General features: G+C 47.8%; 7 pseudogenes; all 7 read left to right on the forward strand.

Annotated features, from left to right (window-relative positions):
• Window positions 1-609: 609 nt before the first annotated feature.
• Window positions 610-778, forward strand: LOC141194376 (U2 spliceosomal RNA; annotated as a pseudogene).
• Window positions 779-2,242: 1,464 nt separating this feature from the next.
• On the forward strand, window positions 2,243-2,411 carry LOC141194368 (U2 spliceosomal RNA; annotated as a pseudogene).
• A 1,469-nt stretch (window positions 2,412-3,880) lies between these two features.
• Window positions 3,881-4,049, forward strand: LOC141194372 (U2 spliceosomal RNA; annotated as a pseudogene).
• A 9,864-nt stretch (window positions 4,050-13,913) lies between these two features.
• LOC141194374 (U2 spliceosomal RNA) lies at window positions 13,914-14,082 on the forward strand (annotated as a pseudogene).
• Window positions 14,083-15,551: 1,469 nt separating this feature from the next.
• On the forward strand, window positions 15,552-15,724 carry LOC141194375 (U2 spliceosomal RNA; annotated as a pseudogene).
• Window positions 15,725-17,193: 1,469 nt separating this feature from the next.
• LOC141194369 (U2 spliceosomal RNA) lies at window positions 17,194-17,362 on the forward strand (annotated as a pseudogene).
• Window positions 17,363-18,834: 1,472 nt separating this feature from the next.
• LOC141194370 (U2 spliceosomal RNA) lies at window positions 18,835-19,007 on the forward strand (annotated as a pseudogene).
• The last annotated feature ends 7,056 nt before the right edge of the window (window positions 19,008-26,063 follow it).

The raw sequence follows: 26,063 nt of genomic DNA on the forward strand, positions 1-26,063 counted from the left end.
TTCTCCTCCCTTCCACCGGTGTTGAGGCGGGTGGGAACAGCAGGGGGTGAGGGTGCTGTGCTAAAATAGGTGGAGTTATGCAGATCTAAAACACGTGGATTGCAGCAGCAGCAAGCCAAAAAGTGCAGTCATGTAAGGGATCTAGAGGTTGACAACATGTCTTCTTAACGGGAGTCCAGGTGCCCATCTCCACCAATGGACTTTTCAGGATCCGAGGGTGGTACCGTAGGCCGAAACCAATTCTGGTTATCGCTTCTCGGCCTGCTCAGAGACTATTCCATCGTGGACGGTCCGGAGGACGAGAATGAGGACTAAACTCCTCCTCCCCCTCTCCCCTTATGTGTCTTGTCTTTCAATAAAGCTTCGGGCCTGTGATTTTCCCCTCCCCATCCCCTTTTTCCCAATCCCCATCCCTTATCACGGTTCGTCGTACTGTATTGATTGACACGCTTTTTCTTTCAGATTGAGTGTTTTGTGTAGCATAGGGGTGTGATGTGTCTAGTTAGTGCGTCGTATCCTCATGCTATGTAAATATTATGTAGAATTCTGTGTGTACTGGGCTGCGGCACTGTACACTGTCTGTTAACTTATTTTCTGTGCTAATAAAAGATATATTCAATCAAAATCTGTTCTTATCAGTTTAATATCTGATACGTCCCCTATCTGGGGACCATATATTAAATGGATTTTTAGAACAGGGAGATGGTAAAACAGCTTGCTCTGTTCACTCCACGCATTGACCTGGTATTGCAGCATTTCCAGGACCGGTGCACTCCTTCTTTAATGCAGTTTCTAAAATCAGACAGAATTGAATTCAATACATTTTGTTGCTTTTGCTTGTTTGTTGCATTTTTGGAAGGACATTTTTGCCTTGCTTTTCTTCCCCTCATTGGATTTTTCATGTTACAAGTTGCAGAAGCTAGATGACAAACTTGTTTTGGTTCAACTTCAGAAACTCTGCATTGCATTTTAATCTACTGTAATGCAATGCTATGTATCCAGCTATACCCCTCTTTCCTTTCTTTTGGATAAAAGCCATATTAGGCAAGCATTTTGGAGCTTTCACCTAACTAACTACAGGTGGTGAGATAAGCTGCACAATATAATTGTTCTTTCAGTATATTGTTGCACACACACCATCTATTTAGCAAATGCCCTTGTTATCAACAGCAGCCGTTTAAACTCACCTGAGCTAACAGGTATGTGCGCTGGTTACTCTGCTGCACTTAAAATTTCTTTTTTGGCTTGCTCCAATGCCTTTTCTGAAACGTTGTCTCCCTCTGGTGGAACACTGACTTCTTTCATTTAACGCCTGCAGACTATAAAAAATAACCCAACCCAAAAAGTTTGGTTGATTAGTCTGTGGCATTCTTTTAAACTGTTGCTTATGGCGGTCTCTGCGAACTTCTCAGTGCCGTTCAGCCAGCCAGGTATCCTGCCTGCAGTAGATGGAATGTGGCAATGGAACGCTGGCTGTGCGTGTCATAACAGGCTCTGAGCCTTTATATACCTGCGCACGGCAGCAGCCACCTTCAGTCTGCTGCTGCACAGCCAGCAGCAGCAGGAAAGGTAAGTAATCAGCAACACTCCCGCTAAGTGTAGACAGCTGCTCGTTCCACCCCCCCCCTTAATTGGTTCTCCTCCCTTCCACCGGTGTTGACGCGGGTGGGAACAGCAGGGGGTGAGGGTGCTGTGCTAAAATAGGTGGAGTTGTGCAGATCTAAAACGTGGATTGCAGCAGCAGCAAGCCAAAAAGTGCAGTCATGTAAGGGATCTAGAGGTTGACAACATGTCTTCTTAACGGGAGTCCAGGTGCCCATCTCCACCAATGGACTTTTCAGGATCCGAGGGTGGTACCGTAGGCCGAAACCAATTCTGGTTATCACTTCTCGGCCTGCTCAGAGACTATTCCATCGTGGACGGTCCGGAGGACGAGGATGAGGACTAAACTCCTCCTCCCCCTCTCCCCTGATGTGTCTTGTCTTTCAATAACGCTTCGGGCCTTTGATTTTCCCCTCCCCATCACCTTTTTCCCAATCCCCATCCCTTATCACGGTTCGTCGTACTGTATTGATTGACACGCTTTTTCTTTCAGATTGAGTGTTTTGTGTAGCATAGGGGTGTGATGTGTCTAGTTAGTGCGTCATATCCTCATGCTATGTAAATATGTTGTAGAATTCTGTGTGTACTGGGCTGCGACACTGTACACTGTCTGTTAACTTATTTTCTGTGCTAATAAAAGATATATTCAATCAAAATCTGTTCTTATCAGTTTAATATCTGATACGTCCCCTATCTGGGGACCATATATTAAATGGATTTTTAGAACAGGGAGATGATAAAAGAGCTTGCTCTGTCCACTCCACGCATTGACCTGGTATTGCAGCATTTCCAGGACCGGTGCACTCCTTCTTTAATGCAGTTTCTGAAATCAGAAAGAATTGAATTCAATACATTTTGTTGCTTTTGCTTGTTTGTTGCATTTTTGGAAGGACATTTTAGCCTTGCTTTTCTTCCCCTCATTGGATTTTTCATGTTACAAGTTGCAGAAGCCAGATGACAAACTTGTTTTGGTTCAACTTCAGAAACTCTGCATTGCATTTTAATCTACTGTAATGCAATGCTATGTATCCAGCTATACTCCCCTTTCCTTCCTTTTGGATAAACAGCCATATTAGGCAAGCATTTTGGAGCTTTCACCTAACTAACTACAGGTGGTGAGATAAGCTGCACAATATAATTGTTCTTTCAGTATATTGTTGCACACACACCATCTATTTAGCAAATGCCCTTGTTATCAACAGCAGCCGTTTAAACTCACCTGAGCTAACAGGTATGTGCGCTGGTTATACTCTGCTGCACTTAAAATTTCTTTTTTGACTTGCTCCAATGCCTTTTCTGAAACGTTGTCTCCCTCTGGTGGAACACTGACTTCTTTCATTTAACGCCTGCAGACTATAAAAAATAACCCAACCCAAAAAGTTTGGTTGATAAGTCTGTGGCATTCTTTTAAACTGTTGCTTATGGCGGTCTCTGTGAGCTTCTCAGTGCCGTTCAGCCAGCCAGGTATCCTGCCTGCAGTAGATGGAATGTGGCAATGGAACGCTGGCTGCGCGTGTCATAATAGGCTCTGAGCCTTTATATACCTGCGCACGGCAGCAGCCACCTTCAGTCTGCTGCTGGACAGCCAGCAGCAGCAGGAAAGGTAAGTAATCAGCAACACTCCTGCTAAGTGTAGACAGCTGCTCGTTCCACCCCCCCCCTTAATTGGTTCTCCTCCCTTCCACCGGTGTTGAGGCGGGTGGGAACAGCAGGGGTTGAGGGTGCTGTGCTAAAATAAGTGGAGTTATGCAGATCTAAAATGCGTGGTTTGCAGCAGCAGCAAGCCGAAAAGTGCAGGCATGTAAGGGATCTAGAGGTTGACAACATGTCTTCTTAACGGGAGTCCAGGTGCCCATCTCCACAAATGGACTTTTCAGGATCCGAGGGTGGTACCGTAGGCCGAAACCAATTCTGGTTATCGCTTCTCGGCCTGCTCAGAGACTATTCCATCGTGGACGGTCCGGAGGACGAGGATGAGGACTAAACTCCTCCTCCCCCTCTCCCCTTATGTGTCTTGTCTTTCAATAAAGCTTCGGGCCTGTGATTTTCCCCTCCCCATCCCCTTTTTCCCAATCCCCATCCCTTATCATGGTTATTCGTACTGTATTGATTGACACGCTTTTTCTTTCAGATTGAGTGTTTTGTGTAGCATAGGGGTGTGATGTGTCTAGTTAGTGCGTCGTATCCTCATGCTATGTAAATATGATGTAGAATTCTGTGTGTACTGGGCTGCGGCACTGTACACTGTCTGTTAACTTGTTTTATGTGCTAATAAAAGATATATTCAATCAAAATCTGTTCTTATCAGTTTAATATCTGATACGTCCCCTATCTGGGGACCATATATTAAATGGATTTTTAGAACAGGGAGATGGTAAAAGAGCTTGCTCTGTCCACTCCACGCATTGACCTGGTATTGCAGCATTTCCAGGACCGGTGCACTCCTTCTTTAATGCAGTTTCTAAAATCAGAAAGAATTGAATTCAATACATTTTGTTGCTTTTGCTTGTTTGTTGCATTTTTGGAAGGACAATTTAGCCTTGCTTTTCTTCCCCTCTTTGGATTTTTCATGTTACAAGTTGCAGAAGCCAGATGACAAACTTGTTTTGGTTCAACTTCAGAAACTCTGCATTGCATTTTAATCTACTGTAATGCAATGCTATGTATCCAACTATACCCCCCTTTCCTTCCTTTTGGATAAACAGCCATATTAGGCAAGCATTTTGGAGCTTCTGTGGAACCCCAGGGGTCTGGTTACCACAGTAATAGCAATATTACGTCTGTGAGCAGGTGGGAGGTCTCCTGGTCAGGAAACCCTAAGCATGCCACACCTCCTGCCCAGTCCTGGGAGGGGAAGAACTTCCCCTATATAAACTGGGGCTGAGGCAGGGTTAGGAGAAGGAGAAGAAGAGGAGTCCCAGACAGAGACACAGTCTGGTCTGGAGTGGAGCAGTTGCAGGAAAAGCAAGAACAGGAGCTCTGTGGGAGCAGTGACAAAAGAGGTCAGGGACTGAAAGCTGTAGAGCTGGTCCTGACTGAATAGATCTCACCGGACACGGAGTCCGAGGCTGTGGGGACTGTTCCATACCCAGCAGCAGAAACCGCCCGGCAGGGGATTTCAGGTCCTCTGGCCAAGAAACCCGAAGGCACGGTCACACGCAAGGGACCAGCACCGCCTCCCTGGAGCGGAGGCTACCAGAAGGCCCCGAGTCACCGGCCATACGGGTGAGCACCACACGGCACACTCAGGGACGTGGGCTACTTTTACCCGCTTCTAGCAAGGTAGCCAGGAAGAGTACAATTAGTTGGGGAGGCCTACAACTCCGCCTGGCCGGGGGAGATCCTATCTGCTCACGGACTGACCAGACCCCGACCGCTAGCCAGTACTCCCGGGAGGGTCTACCTTTGCCACCAGTAAAGACCCTGAACTACACCGCACCGTCTCTGAGTGGTTCCTGGTGCCTGCGTGCAATTCTACTTCCCCATCATCCACGTCCGCTGCCCTGAGGCCATACCCCTCCCGTTGGGGGTTATACTACCCACGCTGCACAACTGTACCACCGGCCTCAGCGGTCTGCCCTGCAGCGGCGGTTTCGTAACCGCATTCAACGGGTGGCATAGTCGAACACTATAACATCATACACTAAAATTCCGCCACTTAGTTTGACACCCTGGGCACGGACCGGGTCACCGCCACGAGGACTACTAACCCTATCGGATCCGGCTCCGGGTATTCCCCGCGTGTGCAATGCTACACAACATGGCCCAGGGGGCGCGTCAACTTTTGGCGTAGTCGGCAGGATTCCGTGCCCGCAACCACCGGGTACTGCGTGCCTGAAAAAGACTGTTAAACTAACCTGTGGTGAAGATTCCCGCCATCCGACGCCATCTTCTGCCTTCTTCCCGCCATCCGTGGAGTTTTCCCGCCATCCGACGCCATCTTCTGCCTTCTTCCCGCCATCCGTGGAGTTTTCCTGCCATTGGACGCCATCTTGAGGACGCCGCGCGGGAAGAAGAGGGGCGTGAACTCCGAAAGTGCGCGAGAACTGAAGCTCCGCCTCACGTCCGGACGTTGCGTAAGGTCCTGGAAGGAGCCCAGCAGACGCCGACGTCACAGGAGCGCGACGGAAGGTCCTCAACCCTGACGATCCACTGCGGAGCCGCGGCCTACGGAAGAGGATCATCGCCAGGTAGGCCACGGTCCACTAGGGGGGAGGAGGATGTCGGATACGGAGGAGAGCTTCACTGCCACAGCCACCGCCAGCGCCACCGCTGCTGCGGTCATGCCTTTCACCATGCCCTATATCCCAGGGGCAGCCTGGCTACCCCAGTACTCAGGGGAGTCACATACCCTAAATGACTTCAGAGAAAGGCTGGATAGCCTCTTCCAGGTGTACCCCCTCACAGAAGAGCAAAAAGTGAGCATCCTGGTGGCTCAATTAACAGGGGCAGCCCAAAGGGAGGTAAAGTCCTGGCCACTTGGGAGGAGGAGGACTGTCGCAGAGATACTAGCCCGGCTGAAGGACACCTTTGATACCCGTACCTCAGCCGAGATCAAGCTTAGATTCTACGGGTGCAAGCAGCGAGCACATGAGAATATAAGGGACTATGCACTAAACCTACAAGAGGCCCTGAGAGCCATTAAGCAGGCCGACCCTGACGGCGTGGGAAACGAAGACAAGCTGTTGACTGAACAATTTATAGAGGGTCTACATTGCAATGCCCACCGAACCCAGTTGCAAGCAATGGCCTTACAGGACCCTCATCTGGACTTTGCACAGTTCAAGGACAGAGCCATCCGGGTGCTCCGAGAACCGGCACCAGGTGGCGCTGTGACCCACAAATGCCCTGCTACCACTTACCACCAGGAGACGGCGCCCTTGTCGGCAGGGCCTGTGGGAGCTGATGCGCAGGCTTTAAACAATGACCCGGCTACAGACCTGCACCATCAGGTCCAAGAGCTAACTAAAAGCGTTGCCGCGCTAACCCGAACTGTGCAGTCTTTACAGGTTTCTACTCCAGGGAAGATCCAGCTGGCATCCGGACCGGAGGATATCCCGTGGCGCCGACCAAGGAGGACCCCACCGGCCAGAGGAAGACCCAGCGACCGATACAACGAGGACGGACAACCCATCTGCCGCTGCTGCAATCAACCCGGACATATGGCAAGGTACTGTCCTTTAAACTGGCACAACCTGGGGTAGAGGGCCAACCCCTAGGAATAAGATCACCAGGCCCATCGAACTGGCGTGACAAATACGTGGGAGGATGTCCAGTCTTGCCTGTAGTACTGGATGGCATTCCTATGAGTGCCCTACTTGACACCGGGTCACAGGTCACCACCATCCCGTACGTGCTCTTCAAGCAGCACTGGAATGACTCGGATATAACCCGCTACCCAGACGACGACTTGAGTATCATCGCCAGCAATGGTCAGCCCGTGCCACAGATCGGATTTAAAGAGGTGACCATTAAAATCGGTAAAGTCGAACTGGCAGCACAGGGACTGATCATTGTGGACATTGACAAGCGCGAGAGTCACCCAAAGATAACTCTAGGAACTAATGTGATTGAAAATTGTCTTGCAGAGGTGATTCTCATTTTACAGCAGGTTGCCAAGAACGCCAGCTCCGGCCAGCAGCGAGTGCTCCAAAAAGAGATCCGGGCACTGATGCGACGGCAACAGGTGGAACTCTCCGGTAGTGAGATTGGTAGCGTGAGAATGTGTGACCCTTTCCCTATTGCCATGCCCCCGAAAAGTGAAATGATGATTTGGTGCCAGGCAGCTATTGGTCTGAGAGGTAGAGATTACCAGGCAATGGTAGAACCAGTCTACTCAGATAGTAGGCCCACCATTTTGACGGCACGGGGGGTGGTTGATGTACGCCATGGGAGGGTGCCCGTTCGCATAATAAATATTGGGAAGAGGGAAGTGTACCTGCCCCGGTATGCTATTCTAGCCAAATTGTATACCATCAACCAAAATTCTGTACAGTCCATGGAACCCTTGCCTCCATCTCATCCAGAGGAAGGTAACGGCTCTAAGCAACAAATGGAGGACTGGTGTCAGCAACTGCATTTGGGTACTGACTCCACACCCGCTCACCAAAAGCAGGGAGTCTACCGGGTGATCCAGGAATACGAGAGAGTGTTCAGTAAACACCCGCTAGACTTCGGGCGAGTAAAGGGAGTGGAACATCACATCCCCACGGGAGACCATCCTCCCATAAAGGAGAGGTATCGTCCCGTACCCCCTGCACACTACCAACACGCCAAGGGGATGCTTAGAGACATGAAGGAGGCTGGGGTAATCAGGGATAGCTGTAGCCCCTGGGCAGCTCCACTAGTCTTGGTTAAAAAGAAAGACAACACCATGAGAATGTGTGTAGATTACCGGAAAATCAACCGTATCACACACAAAGACGCGTACCCCTTACCAAGGATAGAGGAGTCTTTGGCTGCTTTAAAATCTGCTAACTTCTCCACTTTGGATCTCACTAGCGGGTACTGGCAGGTTCCTGTAGCAGAGGCGGACCGGGAGAAGACCGCATTCACCACCCCGATGGGACTTAGCGAGTTTACCTGCATGCCGTTCGGACTCTGCAACGCACCAGGAACCTTCCAACGATTGATGGAATGCTGTCTGGGACACCGGAACTTTGAGACGGTCCTGCTGTACCTGGACGATGTTATAGTTTATTCCAAAACCTACGAGGACCACCTGAAACACCTGGCGGAAGTGTTTGAAGCCCTGGCAAACTACGGTCTGAAGGTGAAACCGTCGAAGTGTCACCTGCTAAAACCAAAAGTGCAGTACCTGGGACACGTGGTGAGTGCTGACGGAGTGGCTCCCGACCCTGATAAGATCACCGCGATTAAGGAATGGCCAAGACCCTCCAGCGTAAAGGAAATGCGGCAGTTCCTTGGGTTGGTAGGCTGCTACCGAAGGTTCATTCCCGGTTTCACCAAAAAGGCAGCTCCTATGCAGGACCTCCTGATAGGCCAGTCCAGGAAGGCCAAGAACCAGAAGCCGCCCTTCAGATGGGAGAAGCTGGAAGAAGAGTCCTTCCGCCAGCTGAAGATGGCCCTCACGGGGGATGAAATCCTGGCGTACCCTGATTACAGCCAGCCCTTTATCCTCTACACCGACGCAAGTAACATCGGGCTAGGAGCCGTACTGTCCCAGATCCAGCAGGGGAGAGAACGGGTAATTGCTTACGCCAGCCGAAAACTGCGACCCACCGAAAGAAACCCTGAGAATTACAGCTCATTCAAGCTAGAGTTCCTGGCAGTGGTGTGGGCAGTCACCGAACGCTTTAAGCACTACCTCGCCTCTTCCCGGTTCACCGTGTACACGGATAACAACCCGTTGACACACCTGGACACTGCAAGACTCGGTGCCCTGGAGCAGAGATGGATGGCCCGCCTGACCAACTATGAGTTCACGATCAAATACCGGGCAGGACGCTCCAATACCAACGCGGATGCCTTGTCCAGAATGCCAAACCTACCGGACGTAGGGGAAGATCCAGAGGAACTGGAAGAAGTTGAACTCCCCGCGTTCCACCGTCATGGGACTGCCCAGTATTCCCACCGTGTAAGGGGTAAGCAATCCGCTACGTTCAACCCCTTACCTCATTACAACTGGGCGGAAACGCAAGACAGTGACCCCGCCGTCCGACTGGTGAAGGAGATGCTGACTCAGCCAGATGCCCGCCTTGACCCAGACGCTCCGGAGGAGACCAAGCAACTGTGGGCTGAGAAGAGTCGACTGTTCCTTTACAAGGGGAAGTTGTGCCGCAGAATGGTTAACTCCCGGACGCATGAACTGATCTGGCAAGTAGTGGTGCCAAGAAGAGACGCGGCTATGGTACTGGAGGCATACCACGACGGAGCTGGGCACTTCGGATGGAAGAAGCTAGAGTTCCTGCTGCGCGGGCGGTTCCACTGGGTAGGCATGAGAGGAACCATCGAGAGGTGGTGCAGAGACTGTGGCCCATGCAACCTAAGAAGGAAGGACCGTGCCAGCCAGAAGACCCCCCTGCAGTCCATCGTCACCAGGCAGCCGTTGGAACTGGTAGCCTTGGACCATGTAAAACTGACCCCCAGCAGAAGTGGCTACGTCTATGCGTTAACCATCGTGGATCACTACTCCCGGTTCTTGGTTGTAGTCCCCGTCAAGGACTTAACGGCTCAAACAGCAGCTAGAGCCTTCCAGCAGCACTTCTGCCGTCCACACGGATACCCAGAGCAGGTGCTGACAGACCAAGGACCTGCCTTTGAAGCGGAAGTCTTCCAGGAGTTCTGCACTCTGTATGGCTGCCGGAAGATAAGAACAACACCCTATCATCCGCAAACCAATGGACTCTGCGAGAAGATGAACCAGGTGGTGATAGACCTTCTGAAAACATTGCCCCTGGAAGAACGCAGTCTGTGGCCTGAGAAACTGCCTGATCTGGTGGACCTATACAACCACATCCCTGTAGGTTCTACCAACTGTACCCCGGCTTACCTAATGAGAGCAAGACCTGGTAAGCTGCCTGTTGATCTGGATATGGGAGTCCTGACACCCGAGGACACTTCACCAGAAGCAGACTGGGACACAGAGAGGCAGCAGCAGTACCGGAAAGTACAGGAGAGCGTTGAGCGAAGTCTCTGTCAAGCAAGAGAAAGACAGGAGAAGACTTACAACCAGTATGCTCCCGCTGTTCCCCTGGTACCTGGAGAGCAGGTCTTGAAGAGGAAAAGACGGCTCCACAAGTTGGACGACCAGTGGGAGAAGGACCCGTACACCGTACTGCCATCAAGCCATGAAAACCCAAAAGTCTGCACAATCAGTAAGGATGGAGGAGAAACCACAGCCATTGTCTCCCGAGATCACCTGAAGAAGTGTCCCGAGCAGCTACGAAACCCTGAAGAAGATCAAGAAAACCCTCGACCCGCAGAGAAAAGGGAAGAGATGGTCAGTACTGTACTCGGAGACTTCCCTCGGTCTTGGACACAAGTAAATGGCGCTGTTGTGGTACCCGTCCTCACCTTCCTCCAGCCAGCATCCCAAGTACCTACGGAAAAACAGGTAGAGCTGGAAGAGCAGCCGGTCCAGGAGGCAGAAGACCCTACACAAGCAGACCAGGAGAATCGACCCTCTGCTTATAGTGAGCCTGCCGTGCCCCTAGGGAGCCAAAGAGCCCGTAGACAGCTGCCCAGCTTACCTTTGACAGCTCCTACACCCTGTAGCTCAGGACCGGTCAGTAAGCTCCGTAGGTCTACTAGGGCCACTAGAGGCCAGTTGCCCGTACGTTGGAGGATCTAAAGTGTTCAGACTGTTTTATTGGTATTTACCTGTTTACTGTTGCTTGTAAATAATTATGTTTTTCCAGTTAATTTATAGGTGTTGTATATATGTTTGGAGCTTAACCCAGGAACGGACTAAAGACTGTTAAAGACTCGGGGCACGACAGACCCCTACCTGGTTACGGCTCCCTGTTCTTTGGTGAAATGGACACCCTTATTTCTTCAAAAATTTGTACCCGGTTGTGGACAATCCGTGACCACCTTAACGTGTTTTTCCTTATTGTATTGTTCTTGTTTATACCCTGTTATGTTTTAAAAATATGTTTAGTCCCGGAGTACTAAATTTTACGAGGGGGGAATGTGGAACCCCAGGGGTCTGGTTACCACAGTAATAGCAATATTACGTCTGTGAGCAGGTGGGAGGTCTCCTGGTCAGGAAACCCTAAGCATGCCACACCTCCTGCCCAGTCCTGGGAGGGGAAGAACTTCCCCTATATAAACTGGGGCTGAGGCAGGGTTAGGAGAAGGAGAAGAAGAGGAGTCCCAGACAGAGACACAGTCTGGTCTGGAGTGGAGCAGTTGCAGGAAAAGCAAGAACAGGAGCTCTGTGGGAGCAATGACAAAAGAGGTCAGGGACTGAAAGCTGTAGAGCTGGTCCTGACTGAATAGATCTCACCGGACACGGAGTCCGAGGCTGTGGGGACTGTTCCATACCCAGCAGCAGAAACCGCCCGGCAGGGGATTTCAGGTCCTCTGGCCAAGAAACCCGAAGGCACGGTCACACGCAAGGGACCAGCACCGCCTCCCTGGAGCGGAGGCTACCAGAAGGCCCCGAGTCACCGGCCATACGGGTGAGCACCACACGGCACACTCAGGGACGTGGGCTACTTTTACCCGCTTCTAGCAAGGTAGCCAGGAAGAGTACAATTAGTTGGGGAGGCCTACAACTCCGCCTGGCCGGGGGAGATCCTATCTGCTCACGGACTGACCAGACCCCGACCGCTAGCCAGTACTCCCGGGAGGGTCTACCTTTGCCACCAGTAAAGTGTTAGAACCTTGCTCTTAGTTTTTTTCCTTTGCTGGTCACATGACCTTGTTGGCCTATTTAATCCTGCTCCGCCCTTCTGGCTTTGCTGGACTTCATTGTATATCTACTTTCTAGCTAGCCTGTGCTCTGTATCTAACTCTGTTAGTTTGCTTGGTCTACGGACCTCTATGTTCTATTTATTTTGTTTGTTCGTCTGTCTGCTACTATTTCTGTTAGGAGGTGTCCCATATTCCTCCCAGTCCTTAGTACTTGTAGGGATTCCCTCCCCACATCTATATGTCTCCGTACAGACTAGCTTAGGACTTTAGCAGGTCTGATCGCAGGATCAGGTTCCCTGTTACATCGTAGGGATTCAGCTGAGTCCTATCGTAGGGACAGATCTCCTCTCTTTCCTTAGCTCTGGTAGCAGAACATAACATAAAGACCCTGAACTACACCGCACCGTCTCTGAGTGGTTCCTGGTGCCTGCGTGCAATTCTACTTCCCCATCATCCACGTCCGCTGCCCTGAGGCCATACCCCTCCCGTTGGGGGTTATACTACCCACGCTGCACAACTGTACCACCGGCCTCAGCGGTCTGCCCTGCAGCGGCGGTTTCGTAACCGCATTCAACGGGTGGCGTAGTCGAACACTATAACATCATACACTAAAATTCCGCCACTTAGTTTGACACCCTGGGCACGGACCGGGTCACCGCCACGAGGACTACTAACCCTATCGGATCCGGCTCCGGGTATTCCCCGCGTGTGCAATGCTACACAACATGGCCCAGGGGGCGCGTCACTTTCACCTAACTAACTACAGGTGGTGAGATAAGCTGCACAATATAATTGTTCTTTCAGTATATTGTTTCACACATACCATCTATTTAGCAAATGCCCTTGTTATCAACAGCAGCCATTTAAACTCACCTGAGCTAACAGGTATGTGCGCTGGTTATACTCTGCTGCACTTAAAATTTCTTTTTTGGCTTGCTCCAATGCCTTTTCTGAAACGTTGTCTCCCTCTGGTGGAACACTGACTTCTTTCATTTAACGCCTGCAGACTATAAAAAATAACCCAACCCAAAAAGTTTGGTTGATTAGTCTGTGGCATTCTTTTAAACTGTTGCTTATGGCGGTCTCTGTGAGCTTCTCAGTGCCGTTCAGCCAGCCAGGTATCCTGCCTGCAGTAGATGGAATGTGGCAATGGAACGCTGGCTGCGCGTGTCATAATAGGCTCTGAGCCTTTATATACCTGCGCACGGCAGCAGCCACCTTCAGTCTGCTGCAGGACAGCCAGCAGCAGCAGGAAAGGTAAGTAATCAGCAACACTCCTGCTAAGTGTAGACAGCTGCTCGTTCCATCCCCCCCGTAATTGGTTCTCCTCCCTTCCACCGGTGTTGAGGCGGGTGGGAACAGCAGGGTTTGAGGGTGCTGTGCTAAAATAAGTGGAGTTATGCAGATCTAAAACGCGTGGATTGCAGCAGCAGCAAGCCGAAAAGTGGAGGCATGTAAGGGATCTAGAGGTTGACAACATGTCTTCTTAACGGGAGTCCAGGTGCCCATCTGCACAAATGGACTTTTCAGGATCCGAGGGTGGTACCGTAGGCTGAAACCAATTCTGGTTATCGCTTCTCGGCCTGCTCAGAGACTAATCCATCGTGGACGGTCCGGAGGACGAGGATGAGGACTACACTCCTCCTCCCCCTCTCCCCTTATGTGTCTTGTCTTTCAATAAAGCTTTGGGCCTGTGATTTTCCCCTCCCCATCCCCTTTTTCCCAATCCCCATCCCTTATCACGGCTCGTCGTACTGTATTGATTGACACGCTTTTTCTTTCAGATTGAGTGTTTTGTGTAGCATAGGGGTGTGATGTGTCTAGTTAGTGCGTCGTATCCTCATGCTATGTAAATATGATGTAGAATTCTGTGTGTACTGGGCTGCGGCACTGTACACTGTCTGTTAACTTATTTTCTGTGCTAATAAAAGATATATTCATTCAAAATCTGTTCTTATCAGTTTAATATCTGATACGTCCCCTATCTGGGGACCATATATTAAATGGATTTTTAGAACAGGGAGATGGTAAAAGAGCTTGCTCTGTCCACTCCACGCATTGACCTGGTATTGCAGCATTTCCAGGACCGGTGCACTCCTTCTTTAATGCAGTTTCTAAAATCAGAAAGAATTGAATTCAATACATTTTGTTGCTTTTGCTTGTTTGTTGCATTTTTGGAAGGACATTTTAGCCTTGCTTTTCTTCCCCTCATTGGATTTTTCATGTTACAAGTTGCAGAAGCCAGATGACAAACTTGTTTTGGTTCAACTTCAGAAACTCTGCATTGCATAGCCATGTACTGTAATGCAATCCTATCTATCTAGCTATACCCCCCTTTCCTTCCTTTTGGATAAACAGCCATATTAGGCAAGCATTTTGGAGCTTTCACCTAACTAACTACAGGTGGTGAGATAAGCTGCACAATACATTTGTTCTTTCAGTATATTGTTGCACACACACCATCTGTTTAGCAAATGCCCTTGTTATCAACAGCAGCCATTTAAACTCACCTGAGCTAACAGGTATGTGCGCTGGTTACTCTGCTGCACTTAAAATTTCTTTTTTGGCTTGCTCCAATGCCTTTTCTGAAACGTTGTCTCCCTCTGGTGGAACACTGACTTCTTTCATTTAACTCCTGCAGACTATAAAAAATAACCCAACCCAAAATGTTTGGTTGATTAGTCTGTGGCATTCTTTTAAACTGTTGCTTATGGCGGTCTCTGTGAGCTTCTCAGTGCCGTTCATACAGCCAGGTATCCTGCCTGCAGTAGATGGAATGTGGCAATGGAACGCTGGCTGCGAATGTCATAATAGGCTCTGAGCCTTTATATACCTGCGCACGGCAGCAGCCACCTTCAGTCTGCTGCTGGACAGCCAGCAGCAGCAAGAAAGGTAAGTAATCAGCAGCACTCCTGCTAAGTGTAGACAGCTGCTCGTTCCACCCCCCCCCCCTTAATTGGTTCTCCTCCCTTCCACCGGTGTTGAGGCGGGTGGGAACAGCAGGGGGTGAGGGTGCTGTGCTAATATAGGTGGAGTTATGCATATCTAAAACGCGTGGATTGCGGCAGCAGCAAGCCGAAAAGTACAGGCATGTAAGGGATCTAGAGGTTGACAACATGTCTTCTTAACGGGAGTCCAGGTGCCCATCTCCACCAATGGACTTTTCAGGATCCGAGGGTGGTACCGTAGGCCGAAACCAATTCTGGTTATCGCTTCTCGGCCTGCTCAGAGACTAATCCATCGTGGACGGTCCGGAGGACGAGGATGAGGACTACACTCCTCCTCCCCCTCTCCCCTTATGTGTCTTGTCTTTCAATAAAGCTTCGGGCCTGTGATTTTCCCCTCCCCATCCCCTTTTTCCCAATCCCCATCCCTTATCACGGCTCGTCGTACTGTATTGATTGACACGCTTTTTCTTTCAGATTGAGTGTTTTGTGTAGCATAGGGGTGTGATCTGTCTAGTTAGTGCGTCGTATCCTCATGCTATGTAAATATGATGTAGAATTCTGTGTGTACTGGGCTGCGACACTGTACACTGTCTGTTAACTTATTTTCTGTGCTAATAAAAGATATATTCAATCAAAATCTGTTCTTATCAGTTTAATATCTGATACGTCCCCTATCTGGGGACCATATATTAAATGGATTTTTAGAGCAGGGAGACGGTAAAAGAGCTTGCTCTGTCTGTCCACTCCACGCATTGACCTGGTATTGCAGCATTTCCAGGACCGGTGCACTCCTTCTTTAATGCAGTTTCTACAATCAGAAAGAATTGAATTCAATACATTTTGTTGCTTTTGCTTGTTTGTTGCATTTTTGGAAGGACATTTTAGCCTTGCTTTTCTTCCCCTCATTGGATTTTTCAAGTTACAAGTTGCAGAAGCCAGATGACAAACTTGTTTTGGTTCAACTTCAGAAACTCTGCATTTCATTTTAATCTACTGTAATGCAATGCTATGTATCCAGCTATACCCCCCTTTCCTTCCTTTTGGATAAACAGCCATATTAGGCAAGCATTTTGGAGCTTTCACCTAACTAACTACAGGTGGTGAGATAAGCTGCACAATATAATTGTTCTTTCAGTATATTGTTGCACACACACCATCTATTTAGCAAATGCCCTTGTTATCAACAGCAGCCGTTTAAACTCACCTGAGCTAACAGGTATGTGCGCTGGTTACTCTGCTGCACTTAAAATGTCTTTTTTGGCTTGCTCCAATGCCTTTTCTGAAACGTTGTCTCCCTCTGGTGGAACACTGACTTCTTTCATTTAACGCCTGCAGACTATAAAAAATAACCCAACCCAAAAAGTTTGGTTGATTAGTCTATGGCATTCTTTTAAACTGTTGCTTATGGCGGTCTCTGTGAGCTTCTCAGTGCCGTTCAGCCAGCCAGGTATCCTGCCTGCAGTAGATGGAATGTGGCAATGGAACGCTGGCTGCGCGTGTCTTAATAGGCTCTGAGCCTTTATATACCTGCGCACGGCAGCAGCCACCTTCAGTCTGCTGCTGGACAGCCAGCAGCAGCAGGAAAGGTAAGTAATCAGCAACACTCCTGCTAAGTGTAGACAGCTGCTCGTTCCACCCCCCCCCCGTTAATTGGTTCTCCTCCCTTCCACCGGTGTTGAGGTGGGTGGGAACAGCAGGGGGTGAGGGTGCTGTGCTAATATAGGTGGAGTTATGCATATCTAAAACGCGTGGATTGCGGCAGCAGCAAGCCGAAAAGTGCAGGCATGTAAGGGATCTAGAGGTTGACAACATGTCTTCTTAACGGGAGTCCAAGTGCCCATCTCCACCAATGGACTTTTCAGGATCCGAGGGTGGTACCGTAGGCCGAAACCAATTCTGGTTATCGCTTCTCGGCCTGCTCAGAGACTATTCCATCGTGGACGGTCCGGAGGACGAGGATGAGGACTAAACTCCTCCTCCCCCTCTCCCCTTATGTGTCTTGTCTTTCAATAAAGCTTCGGGCCTGTGATTTTCCCCTCCCCATCCCCTTTTTCCCAATCCCCATCCCTTATCACAGCTCGTCGTACTGTATTGATTGACACGCTTTTTCTTTCAGATTGAGTGTTTTGTGTAGCATAGGGGTGTGATGTGTCTAGTTAGTGCGTCGTATCCTCATGCTATGTAAATATGATGTAGAATTCTGTGTGTACTGGGCTGCGGCACTGTACACTGTCTGTTAACTTATTTTCTGTGCTAATAAAAGATATATTCAACCAAAATCTGTTCTTATCAGTTTAATATCTGATACGTCCCCTATCTGTGGACCATATATTAAATGGATTTTTAGAACAGGGAGATGGTAAAAGAGCTTGCTCTGTCCACTCCACGCATTGACCTGGTATTGCAGCATTTCCAGGACCGGTGCACTCCTTCTTTAATGCAGTTTCTAAAATCAGAAAGAATTTAATTCAATACATTTTGTTGCTTTTGCTTGTTTGTTGCATTTTTGGAAGGACATTTTAGCCTTGCTTTTCTTCCCCTCATTGGATTTTTCATGTTACAAGTTGCAGAAGCCAGATGACAAACTTGTTTTGGTTCAACTTCAGAAACTCTGCAGTGCATTTTAATCTACTGTAATGCAATGCTATGTATCCAGCTATATCCCCCTTTCCTTCCTTTTGGATAAACAGCCATATTAGGCAAGCATTTTGGAGCTTTCACCTAACTAACTACAGGTGGTGAGATAAGCTGCACAATATAATTGTTCTTTCAGTATATTGTTGCACACACACCATCTATTTAGCAAATGCCCTTGTTATCAACAGCAGCCGTTTAAACTCACCTGAGCTAACAGGTATGTGCGCTGGTTATACTCTGCTGCACTTAAAATTTCTTTTTTGGCTTGCTCCAATGCCTTTTCTGAAATGTTGTCTCCCTCTGGTGGAACACTGACTTCTTTCATTTAACGCCTGCAGACTATAAAAAATAACCCAACCCAAAAAGTTTGGTTGATTAGTCTGTGGCATTCTTTTAAACTGTTGCTTATGGCGGTCTCTGTGAGCTTCTCAGTGCCGTTCAGCCAGCCAGGTATCCTGCCTGCAGTAGATGGAATGTGGCAATGGAACGCTGGCTGCGCGTGTCATAATAGGCTCTGAGCCTTTATATACCTGCGCACGGCAGCAGCCACCTTCAGTCTGCTGCTGGACAGCCAGCAGCAGCAGGAAAGGTAAGTAATCAGCAACACTCCTGCTAAGTGTAGACAGCTGCTCGTTCCACCCCCCCCCCCCTTAATTGGTTCTCCTCCCTTCCACCGGTGTTGAGGCGGGTGGGAACAGCAGGGGGTGAGGGTGCTGTGCTAAAATAGGTGGAGTTGTGCAGATCTAAAATGCGTGGATTGCAGCAGCAGCAAGCCGAAAAGTGCAGGCATGTAAGGGATCTAGAGGCTGACAACATGTCTTCTTAACGAGAGTCCAGGTGCCCATCTCCACCAATGGACTTTTCAGGATCCGAGGGTGGTACCGTAGGCCGAAACCAATTCTGGTTATCACTTCTCGGCCTGCTCAGAGACTATTCCATCATGGACGGTCCGGAGGACGAGGATGAGGACTACACTCCTCCTCCCCCTCTCCCCTTATGTGTCTTGTCTTTCAATAAAGCTTCGGGCCTGTGATTTTCCCCTCCCCATCCCCTTTTTCCCAATCCCCATCCCTTATCATGGTTCGTCGTACTGTATTGATTGACACGCTTTTTCTTTCAGATTGAGTGTTTTGTGTAGCATAGGGGTGTGATGTGTCTAGTTAGTGCGTCGTATCCTCATGCTATGTAAATATGATGTAGAATTCTGTGTGTACTGGGCTGCGGCACTGTACACTGTCTGTTAACTTATTTTCTGTGCTAATAAAAGATATATTCAATCAAAATCTGTTCTGATCAGTTTAATATCTGATACGTCCCCTATCTGGGGACCATATATTAAATGGATTTTTAGAACAGGGAGATGGTAAAAGAGCTTGCTCTGTCTGTCCACTCCACGCATTGACCTGGTATTGCAGCATTTCCAGGACCGGTGCACTCCTTCTTTAATGCAGTTTCTAAAATCAGAAAGAATTGAATTCAATACATTTTGTTGCTTTTGCTAGTTTGTTGCATTTTTGGAAGGACATTTTAGCCTTGCTTTTCTTCTCCTCATTGGATTTTTCATGTTACAAGTTGCAGAAGCCAGATGACAAACTTGTTTTGGTTCAACTTCAGAAACTCTGCATTGCATTTTAATCTACTGTAATGCAATGCTATGTATCCAGCTATACCCCCCTTTCCTTCCTTTTGGATAAACAGCCATATTAGGCAAGCATTTTGGAGCTTTCACCTAACTAACTACAGGTGGTGAGATAAGCTGCACAATATAATTGTTACATAGTTACATAGTTACATTGTTTATAAGGCCGAAAAAAGACAAGCGTCCATCCAGTTCAGCCTATTTCTTGTGCACTGCAGCTATTCCGCAGCGTTGATCCAGGGGAAGGCAACAAAAACCCATGCGGTATAGGCCAATTTACATCATTGAGGAAAAATTCACTTCCCGACACCAATCTGGCAGTCAGATTAAATCCCTGGATTAATTAACTAAGCATAAGATGTAATTTTATTGTTCTCAAGAAAGGCGTCCAGGCCTCTCTTGAACTCATTAAGTGAGTTGGACATCACCACTTCCTCTCCCAGAGAGTTCCAGAGTCTCACGGCTCTGACCGTAAAGAATCCCCTTCTATGCTGGTGCAGGAACCTCCTTTCCTCCAGACGCATAGTGTGCCCCCTCGTCTTTGTCACCATCCTTGGTATAAACAGGTCATGGGAGAGATCTCTGTAATGCCCCCTGATGTATTTATACATGTTTATGAGGTCTCCCCTAAGCCTTCTCTTTTCCAACGTAAATAGGCCTAATTTTGACAACCTCTCTGGGTATTCTAGTCCCTCCATTCCCTTTATTACCTTAGTCGCCCTCCTTTGTACCCTCTCTAGCTCCAATATGTCTTTCCTGAGCACCGGAGCCCAGAACTGTGCACAATATTCTAAGTGCGGCCTTACCAGCGCTTTATACAGAGGAAGAACAATGTTCTCATCATATGCCCCTATTCCTCTTCTGATGCATGCCATGACTCTATTTGCCTTCGCAGCTGCTGCCTGACACTGGGCACTCCAATTTAATTTGCTATTAACCAAGACGCCCAGGTCCTTCTCCATGTCAGATTTCCCCAACGGTTTCCCATTTAATATGTATGGGTGACTGCTGTGTTTCTTTCCCATGTGCATGACCTTACATTTATCGGCATTGAACCCCATTTGCCATTTTTTGGCCCAACTCCCCAATTTATCTAAATCCTCCTGTAGCTGTGCCCTATCCTCATCTGTATTAACTACTTTACAAAGTTTAGTATCATCTGCAAATATTGCTATTTTACTATGCAACCCTTCCACTAGATCATTAATAATATATATTAAATAATATAGGGCCCAAGACAGACCCTTGAGGCACCCCGCTAGTAACCCTGACACACCCTGAGCTTACTCCATTGATAACCACCCTCTGCTTTCTATCACTCAGCCAGCTATTTACCCACTTGCACACATTATCCCCCAGACCAAGCATTCTCATTTTATATACCAACCTTTTGTGTGGCACGATATCAAACGCTTTGGAGAAGTCAAGGTATACAACATCCACTGACTCTCCCCGGTCCAGCTGTGAGCTCATCTCCTCGTAGAAGGCCATCAGGTTTGTTTGGCAGGAGCGATCCCTCATGAATCCATGTTGATATGGAGTTAGACAGTTATTATCATTAAGATATTCTACAATAGCATCTCTAAGAAATCCTTCAAACAATTTACCCACAACAGACGTTAAGCTGACTGGTCTATAGTTCCCAGGGTCACTTTTAGACCCCTTTTTGAATATTGGTACCACATTTGCTTGGCGCCAGTCTAGTGGGACAGTCCCTGTCCATAAAGAGTGCTTGAATATAAGATACAGCAGTCTGTCTATCACATTACTTAATTCTTTTAGTACCCGGGGGTGTATGCCATCTGGGCCTGGTGACTTGTCTATTTTGATATTATTTAGGCGTTTCTGAACTTCCTCCTGGGTTAGGTGGGTGATATTTAGCGGAGGGTTTACTTTATCACTCTGCATTTCCTCCGATAAATTGTTTTCTTTTGTGAAAACAGTGGAGAAGAAGCTATTGAGTAGGTTTGCTTTACCCTCATCGCCCTCTATGATTTTACCCAGGTTATTTTTCAAGGGGCCAACTCCATCAGTTTTAATCCTTTTACTGTTTATATAGTTAAAGAACAGTTTGGGATTCGTTTTACTTTCCTTGGCAATTAGTCTCTCTGTCTCCTCTTTTGCTATTCTTATTTGTTTCTTACAGATTTTGTTTTTTTCCCTATAAGTTATTAGCGCTTCCTCGCTGCCTTCTTGTTTAAGTTTACCGAAAGCCCTTTTTTTGTTTTTCATTGCCCTCTTGACTTCCTTATTTAGCCACATTGGCTTCCTCCTATTCCTAGCCCTTTTATTCCCATAAGGTATGTACCTTCTACAGTGACTATGTAGGACTGTTTTGAAAATTTCCCATTTTCTATCCGTGCTCCTATTACTAAAGATACTATCCCAATCTATAAGGTGAAGGGCATCTCTTAGCTGATCAAACTTTGCCCTCCTGAAGTTCAGTGTTTTTGTGACTCCCTTGCTGGGCACCCTACTGAAGCACATGTGGAATTGTATAATGTTGTGGTCACTATTTCCCAGGTGCCCCCCGACCTGCACCTCAGTTATTCTGTCTGGCCTGTTAGTTAATATTAAGTCTAAAAGGGCCGTCCCTCTAGTTGGTTCCTGCACAAGTTGTGACAAATAATTGTCTTTGATAATTGACAGAAACCTGTTTCCTTTCTGAGATCTACAGCTTTCGGTTTCCCAGTCTATATCGGGGTAGTTGAAGTCCCCCATAATAATCACCTCGTTATTTTTTGCTACTTCATCTATTTGTCTCATTAATAGACTTTCCGTGGCTTCTGCTATATTTGGTGGTTTATAACAGACTCCTATGATAATTTTATTATTGTTTTTTGCCCCATGTATCTCCACCCATAAGGACTCGACCGCCTCATTTCCCTCCCATACATCCTCCCGTATTGTAGGCTTTAGACACGTCTTTACATATAGACAGACTCCACCCCCTTTCCGATTTCTTCGATCCCTTCTAAACAGACTGTAACCCTGTAAGTTAACTGCCCAGTCATAGCTTTCATCTAACCATGTCTCGGTTATTCCCACTATGTCATAGTTACCTGTAGATATTTCTGCTTCCAGTTCATCCATCTTGTTTGTCAGGCTCCTGGCATTTGCTAGCACGCAGTTTACACGATTTTGTTTTGTTCCAATCTTCTCCCTGTGGATTGTATTAGAAATTTTCTTACCTCCCTTCCAAGTATCTTGTCTTGGACCTTCTTTGTCGCACTTCATATCTTTCATTAGTATGTTCTCTGGTTTCATGTTCGTGTCCGGCGTTTTTCTTCCCATCCCCTCTTCTTCTACTTTAACGCCCTCCTGAAGAGTGTTGCGAGTCTCCTGGCGAATGTGTGTTTCCCGGGTTTGTTGAGGTGTAGTCCGTTTCTGGCACGGTGTCTGTCATAGAGGTAATTCACACCGTGGTCCAGGAATCCAAATCCTTGTTGTCTGCACCATCATCTCAGCCAGTTGTTCACATCAAGGATCCTGTTCCATCTCCTGACGCCATGCCCGTCTACTGGAAGGATAGAAGAAAAAACTACCTACGCATCCAGTTCTTTTACTTTCTTCCCCAATGCTTCAAAGTCCTTGCAGATTGTCGGTAGGTCCTTCCTTGCCGTGTCATTGGTGCCAACATGTATCAGAAGAAATGGGTGGACATCCTTGGAACTGATGTGCAGTCATCCGAGTTTACTCACAGTTCTGTTTAAGTTCCTCAGGTACACTGTGAGGGTGTCAGCCTCCCGCGTCGCACCGCGTTCACCAGACAGGGGTTCAGCACTTTCTCAGGTAGATCAGGAGTGCTTGACGGGACCCCGCTTTTGTGTGTTCCTCTCTAGACCGACTTCCCGCGCTGGGTCTTCTCCCTCCTGCCCTGCGCCTCCCAGTAAAGTCCCGAACAGGTACTCTGTGATCCCTCTGGGCAACCTGGAGTTCCCGGACCTTCTTAGTGCCCTCTCTCAGTGACTTAGATGTGGGAGTATGGTAACTGCACCCTGGAAGTGCAGAAGCCTCTGGTTTTCTGGCTGAGACGTGAAGTACTCGGCCAGTCCTGGGACCGGTTCCCCTCTTGCGGCCTGGTCCCTCTGACACCTGGCAGATTCGGGCGTATGGGTGGCTTCCTGGTCCTTCCTTACCCCTGGGATCCCTTTCCTTAACGGAGCCTTCTCCTCTGCTCCCCTCCTGGGCCTTCCTGGCTAAGCCCCACTCTGGAGCAGAGCTCCCGAAGAGCCTCTGCTCCCCTCCTCTCCAAGACTACTCCTCCTCAGACTCTGACTCCTTCTCCTTCTACCTTCCCTCTCAAGATGGCTTCTCTTTATATATGTTTTCCAAAGTGCTCCCATAAACTACGCCCTCCACCCACACCCACTACATGGTTCCCCCTCTCTTTGGTTCCCCCCACTCCAGCCAGGGACAAGGCAGCAAATCACAGTGCATCTTGCCCTTCCAGCTGGCCTGGAGCAGTGTAGTGTTGGGTGCAGGTGTTGGGGTCTTGGGCAGCACTCCATCCTTACCTGAGAAGGAGATACCACACCTCTGGGTGAGGTGCAGTACCCCTGTGGCGATTGAACCCTCAGGGGCGCCACATTGTCATGTGATGCAGGTCCTGGACGATGTGCATCAGGTCTTTGCAACAGCGGTGAATGGAAATGTCACTTAGCTCCTCCAAAATAGTAAATAATATTAAACAAAACCCAAAGCAGCTCCACCAGCAGTCCCAAAGGGACAAACAGTAGAAAGTAATGCTAGTATGCCAGTGATCTTAAGCGCTAGAGTGATGGATGGGGATAAAAAAACGCTGAATAAAACAGGGCTAAATGGTCAATTGAGACCTTTTATTAAAAAAAGACAGCAGGCAGGCCGTCTTCATCAGGTGATACAAGGGGGTAGGCTTGGAAAGTTTAAAAAGGGTCCAAGAGATACTGATTGGACCATCAATTGATGACGTAACAACAGGACAATTAACCCCTTATATTTTAAGGGGTTAATTGTCCCCATCCATTTTATCCCCATCCATCACCCTAGCGCTTAAGATCACTGGCATACTCGCATTACTTTCTATATATAAGAAAGGGGCTTAGTGACCGGCTGTGGAGAGGAGCGCCCAGAAGATGCTGGTTAGATGTTAGAGGAAGTGTTCAACATGAGGGCCAGGTCAAAACTTGTAGACAAGCAGACAAGATAGGTAATATGCCTTATACTTCTGTTCTACGTGGTCTAGGGTACCGGGTATGCTCCACACTCGGTACCCTGAACCACTTAGGTAATATGCCTTCCATTACGTCATGTTTGGTGTTTCTGCTTTGTGTTTTAAGAACGTAGATTTTGTTAGAATAGATTGTGGGCTCCATTAGCTGAGCCCCTGAGGTGTCAGAACACGCCCCAGGTGACCCCATATTGGAAACTTCACTGCCTAAGGAACTCATCTAGGGGTGTAGTGAGTAATTTGAACCCATAGGTGCCTTACAGAATTTTATAAAATTGAGTCATGGAAATATGACATTTTAGTGGTAAAAATGCAATTTTTTTAATTTGCTGCAAATTTGTCAGGTACACAAGGGTTAATAGGTGAAACTGGACCCCATAATTTATAAAATAATTTCTCCTGAAAGCGGTGATGTCCCATATGTCATCAGAAATTATTGTTAGGCCACACGTCAGGGGCCTATCATCATGTCATCATGATGACATCCGGGTGACCAGAGCTAACAAGTTATTTAGGTCATGTGCAGTGCACGATCTATCTAACTGGTGTCAGTGCAGCACTGACTGTTATAAAGTGTAGCAAAGCTCTTACATTGCTATGCTTTACAATGACTGCGATCAGAGCTGTGAAAGTGAAAATCTCATAGTGGGACTAAGTAATAAAAAAAGTAGAAAAAATAAAATTGTAAAAATATTTTTTTTTTCATTTACAAAATAATAATTCTATATAATATTTTTTATGAAAAAAAAAATAGAAGAAAAGTACAATTGTTATCGTCGAGTCCAGAACGACCCGACCTATAAAACAGTCCCACTAGTTAACCCCTTCAGTGAACACTATAAAAAAATAATTAAAAAACAAGGCAGTGGGCGAGGCCTGATGCTTGATGTGAGCAGACACACGGACTGAGAGCTCCTGCTCATAATCCTGTAATCCCAGCCTGCACCGACCGAAAACAGATTTATACCGCTGATCCTACCTCCTAACACACTCCGGGACCTGTGAGGAGTTGATATCGGTGGTCCCCGATGAGAATGAACCGTCAAAAGAGCTGCACTGGCAAGGAAGACAGCCAGCCCAACATGGCACTGGCTGAAGAAACAAAACACTGAGATGTCGGAGACTGCAACTTGTCTGAGACGCTTTGCCCGGGTGACAGAGGCTGCTGTATATTCTCTTAAAGGTCAGCGTGGGGAGGAACAAGGAGAAGCAAGTGCTCCTGATAAAGTGCAGATGACGCAGCAAAAAATTCAGCAGCAACTTTCCTGGGTATCAAGTGAAGGAATTTACTTGGCTCCGGCAGTAAACATAGAGCATACCACAGACCAGGAACCCACCATGAGGAATGTGCTATCTGAGGTCAATATGTCCAACAAGTCCCTGACCAGCATTACCACCCATATGGGATTTATGAAGGAAGATATGTCATCTATAAGGAGAGACATTCAAAGGGCGTTTGAAAGAATTAAAGAAACAGAGGGCAGAATTAATAATATTGAGGATCAATTGTGTCCTATGCAAGATATGAAAACATACAAACAAAATCTGATTGCCCTGCTTAATAAAGCGGATGACTTAGAGAACAGGCCCTGTTGAAACAATCTACTCCTTATAGGAGTCCCAGAAAGAGCTGAAGGCAAAAACGCGG

This window comes from Phyllobates terribilis, unplaced genomic scaffold, assembly GCF_046119375.1.
Source record: "Phyllobates terribilis strain yellow unplaced genomic scaffold, ASM4611937v1 Scaffold_69__1_contigs__length_7402412, whole genome shotgun sequence".
Classification (NCBI taxonomy): Eukaryota; Metazoa; Chordata; class Amphibia; order Anura; family Dendrobatidae; genus Phyllobates; species Phyllobates terribilis.